The following is a 5,799-nucleotide window of genomic DNA, read 5'->3' as shown; positions in this document are numbered from 1 at the left end:
GAGAGAGAGAGAGAGAGAGTTTTATAGAAATAAGAAGGATAACTCATTTTTTTGTGAATTATACACCTTTTCTAATGATACTTTTTATGACTGACAAATGTTTTTGATGAACATGTCAACTTTTTGCATAAATCATATATTTGTAGCACCATATTCATATTTCATATCACTAATAAAGTTATGCACTTATTACACATATTTTAAGAGCTATATCCAATAGGTAACTCATTTTTTTTACTTATTTTATATTTAAATAACTCACATAATCAGTGAGTTTTACTTCCTCTGTTTCGTATTAGTTGGCCTTCTTTGTAAAAAAATAAAATATTAAAAAGATAAATTGATTGTTCACATAATATGTAAGTTTTTATAAAGTGAGTTATATAATTTTTATTATATTTATGTAGAAAAAAAAGTGAGTTACGTAACTTTTATTATATAACTCAATGTAGAAAAAATGCATAACTCACTTCTTAAGTGAGTTATGTAACTTTTATTATATAACTCACTTTTTAAGTGAGTTATGTAGAAAAAAAATGCATAACTCACTTTAAAATGAGTTATGTAACTTCTATTATATAGCTCTATTTTTAAGTGAGTTATGCAGGAAAAAATGCATAACTCACTTAAAAAGAGAGTTATGTACTTTTTCAGAATTTTAACTCCGTTTGACAACTTCCGCTAAAGACAATTCATTTAACTCACTTAAAAAGTGAGTTAAGCATATTATGGTCACCTTTTATATAATGACATATTTTTATATTTTTTTAGTTTCGTAGCATATTTTGGTTCCGGACTCTTTATGTTGGGAGGATTTGGGCACATGCCCATTCACATGCATAGGAATTTGTGTCAGTTGAATCCAAATATTACTTTTACTTATCTTTTATATTAAAAATAGATGTTCCTAATTTATCCTTATTATTAATTATACTCATTCTTCACAAAGTTGAATCTATGAGTTAAATTTATTAATTATACTCGTTCTTCACAGAGTCGAATCTATGAGTTAAATTTGTGGGTTTCCCACATTAGTCAAAATAAAATCAAGTAGTAGCTAAGGGAAAGGGGGAGGGGGGGGGGGGGGGGGTCAAACCAACAACCAAAAGGTCAACAAAACTTTAACAAATTTCTTTGCTCCACTAGACCAATATCACATTTTGTTTATGGAGTCTCAACTTAAAATTGTTACATATTTACTAGATTTTTTGATATAAATACAAGATGCACATGAAAGTTACTGAATTTTCGAAAATTCCACCTACACCTTGGATCCACCCCAGATTCTTCTATCTTTTGAAATATTAAATTTATTATATTATATAACGAAATTGTCATTCTATTTAATGTTTTTAAAAGTGTACGAAGTCAGTAACTAAATAAATGAAAATTAACAGAGGATATGAAGTCAGGTAGTCGAAGTAGAGTATGTAGAGAATAGCAGAAGAAAGGTGTAGATAGAGAGACCTTCTGCTAGCTCAAGATCATTAACTAAGATCAGAAGATTCAACTAAGAAGAGGAAGCTAGAAAGGTGAAGAAAGATATTGAAAGAATAATTTAAATTTGGAAGAAGACTACTTGGATATGCTTTGTATTAAATTTTATTTTTTTGGATGGTTACAAATGTACAAGACCTATTCCTATTTATACTAATCTTTGGATGGTTCTAGATATTCTTCTAGATACATCTACAAGAATAATCTAGCAATCTTTATCCACTACAATGTTATAAAATATCTAGATTATTTCTTCTAGATAATTATCTAAACATCTATACTAGGACATTCTAGGTAAATCTATACTTTTTCAAAAAAATCATCTTTAGATTTTTCCACATTCCCCCTAAAAGTGATTTTTCGAAATTACCCCAAGCTTGTCACAGAAAAACTCAAACGAAGTTTTAGGAAGTGACTGGGTGAAGATATCAGCAATATTCTCCTGACGTCGTACTTCCAAAGTATTTATAGTTCTATCAAGAACTTTTTCCCGGATGAAGTGATGTTCTACCTCAATGTGCTTAGTTCTTGCATGAAATACTGGATTGTTTGCAAGCTTGATGACACTTTGATTGTCTCCAAAAACTGCAGTTGTCTTTGATATAGATAGTTACAAATCTTCAGCAAGTCTTTGGAGCCATACACATTCTTGAGCAATAAGAGCTATTGCTTTATATTCTGCCTCCGCGGTTGATAAAGAAACAAAGTCTTGCTTTTTATTGCACCAAGAAATACCTGTTCCACTACAGAGAAAAATATAGCCCAATGTAGATCTTCGGTCATCCATATCTCCACCAAAATCAGCGTTGGTATAACCCACTAATATCAAATCATTCTTCTTTTGAAAGAATAGGCCCATATCTAATGTTGAGTTGATATATTTCAGAATCCTCTTTGTAGCTTTAAGTGTGGATTTCTTGGTGATTGCATAAATCTGCTGACATATCCAACAGAAAAAGCAATATCTGGCCTTGTAATAGTCAAATACAGAAGACTTCCAACTAGAGCTCAAAAAGGCCTAGGATCTGCAAGAAGTGAGCCTTCTTCACGCCTTAACCTCATACTCATCTCGAGAGGAGTAGAACATTTCTTGCTTTGTTTCATTCCAAACTTGTCAACAAACTTCTTGGCATACCCTTCTTGAGTAATAAAGATTCCCTTACTAGTGTTTGTCACCTCTAATCCAAGAAAATAATGCAATTCACCCAATTTATTGATTTTAAATCTTATGGCCAGCTCTTTTTGAAGCCTTGCAACTTTATCACCATTGTTTCCTGTTATTATCATGTCATCCACGTACAAGAGAACAACTACATGCAAGTCTCCTTGCTTCTTAACAAACAAGCTAGGATCTGAATGTGATGCAATATAGCCACAAAAATTTAAATATCGAGCAATTTTTCCATACCATGCTCATGGAGCCTTCTTGAGTCTATAAAGTGCCTTTTTAAGCTTGCAAACATAATTAGAATGTAAGTTAGAGACACACCCGGGAGGTTCCTCCATATAGATATCTCTGTCAAGTTTTCCGTACAAGAAGGCATTTTTTACGTCAAGCTTCCACAATTTTCAATCATGTGAGGCTGCCATAGCTAGTACAACTCGAACTGAGATCATCTTAGCCACCGTACTGAAGGTTTCTTCGTAGTCTTCACCATACTTTTGAGAAAAGCCTCGAGAAACCAGCCTTGCTTTATATCTGTCTATGTTGCCATCTGCTTTTCTTTTAATTTTGTACACCCATTTGCAAGACACGGGTTGTACATCTTTTGGATTTGGAACAAGGTTCCAAGTTTGATTTTTAATAAAGCCTCCATTTCATCATCTATAGCACACTCTCATTCTTTGACTCCTTTAGCTTTTTCAGAGGCTAAAGTCTCTTCATCGTCAATTGGCCCTGCAAAAAAAATAAGAATACGTACTAACAAAATTTTCATCTCTGAAGCAGGATGGCTTAACAATAGTTCTACTTGGTCTTTGTGAACCAAGTAAATCATCTTCTTGTTGGGTTTTACGTTGTTGAGTCTCGGGGCTCTCCCTTTCGTTTTACTCCTCCATAATTTGATTCTTTGGAGAAACACTTGTGATTGGTAAGTTTGAAACTCCAGGGTTCAATAATTTAGAACCGTCTCCTTCTGCTACAACTCCATAATACAAGGAAATTTTATCAAATACAATATCTCAGGAAATAATGAAATGATGAGTTTTTGGGTCCATACACTTCTAACCTTTTTTCCTTTCATCATATCCAACAAATATGTATTTTCTTGCCTTAGGATCCAATTTTCTCCGTTGAGAATCTGGACTATGAACATAACAGATAGAGTAAAAAACTCTAAGGTGTTTAATGCCAAGCTTTTCTCCAAACATCAATTCGTAAGGTGACTTCATATTTTTTGGAGAAAGTGGCATCATGTTGATCACATACGCTACACATTTCATACCTTCAGTCCATAGGGCTCTAGATAATTTTTTGGCATGAATCCAGCTCTTATATATCTCTGTCAAGTGCCGAATTTTTCTTTCAGCCACTCCATTTTGTTGTGGCGTATCAGCACAAGTAAGTTCTCTTTTAATGCCATGTCGACGCAAAAAGAGAGAAAATCTTCAGAAGTGAACTCACCACCGTTATCTGTTCGCAACCGCCAATAATTTTCTTGAACTCCTGAAACTTGTTTAATACTTTTGACTTGTGCTTCACAAAATAAACCCATGTGATTCTAGTAAAATCATCAACAAAAAGTTGCATAAAAGAGTAGCCGGAGAACGAAAGAGTTATTGTTGACCCCATTAAATCACTATGAATTAGTTCTAGGGGAGCTTTGCTTCTTGTCAAGGATCTATCAAATGTAAGACGATGTTTCTTTCCATATTTACATCCTTCACAAATCTCTCCTCCACCAAAGTTGCTTAAGTTAGGTCATTATTTTACTAGATTTAGTTTTACCATGGCTTTTAATTTGGCTATGTTAATATGCCCAAGTCTAGTATTCCATAGATATGCAGTGTCATTACTACTCATCTTCTCAATATATAAGCTAGAGGCAGATAAGATATACAAATCATTAACTCTCTTACCGGTATGAATGATATCTGCCTTGAGTTCTTTGATATTTCAAAGAAACTTCATGTAATATGGGCCAAATGGGAGATAAATTCCCGTATCTACGGCATTTGCAACTGAAAATAGATTTTTCTTCATCCCTAGAACATGAAACACACAGTAAAGAGTGATTGAGTCTTCCTGCTTCTCGTTGATGATGACTGTGCCTTCCTTCTCCACGTTATGAACTATATTATCTGTTGTTACGATTGTTGACACCTAATTTTTGCCCTCTCGACAACTAAATTTAATTTCGAGTTTTTTCAATTTTTAATAAAATTACAACATTTACTTTAAGAATAAAGAAACTTTTTAAAATATTTACCGGGATAATTTCGTCATTTTAAGTAGTGATTATATACTATAGTATTTGATTATACGAAATTATATATTTTTGTTACTTAGATACCTATTTTTTTATATATGTAAAATATTTTTATATATGTAAAATATCGAATTTTAATCAAGGTTTGTCTTGAAATAATTTTAAAAGGATTAAAATATTCTTCTAAATGTGGTTTATTCTTAAGCTTAGTTTAATTGGAAAATACATGATTGATTTTATTAGATCAAGAAGCTCGGGTTTGAGTGAGGTATTTATTTGTATTGAATTTCGGTTAATTTGGGTCAATCTATTAATTTGGCTATAATCGAAATCAAATCGGCCTCGATTGTAATGCAATTGGCTAATTGATTTTCAATTTGGCTAAAATTTAAATGGATTTAGTTGATTCTTAATTCAATTGGGGTTATTTGTTAAATAACCCCAATTTCAGCCTATTCTTTATCTTTAATCACCGGCCCAAAACAAAACAATATCAGCCTCGTTCCATTTACCAACCTAGGCCCATTTATTCATTCAATTTCAATGGCCCAACCTCAATTAAAACTCTCAGCCACCTTTCTCTTCCCTAGCCCAGTCCAATAAAAGCCGCGACCCGGGTCCAATCCACCCTTATCTTCTTATCCACAGCCATCAACACCATTCAATACACAATAACAGCATACAACCAAATGCAACATCGATAACCCGACCATCTCTAACCTATTTTATTCTCCTCTACTTCATCACGCGCTCTGGTACGAAGAGGGATGCGGGCCTTCTAGAAAACAAGCTAGGTGGCATCCCCCAACAGCTAGCTCCGTGAATTTAGGGATTATTGGTACTATTTCGTACGTATGAGGCTGATTTCCATTGG

This window comes from Capsicum annuum, chromosome 7 (genome assembly GCF_002878395.1).
Source record: "Capsicum annuum cultivar UCD-10X-F1 chromosome 7, UCD10Xv1.1, whole genome shotgun sequence".
NCBI lineage: Eukaryota > Viridiplantae > Streptophyta > Magnoliopsida > Solanales > Solanaceae > Capsicum > Capsicum annuum.
The sequence above is the reverse complement of the archived record's forward strand: the minus strand, read 5'-3'. Positions refer to the sequence as shown.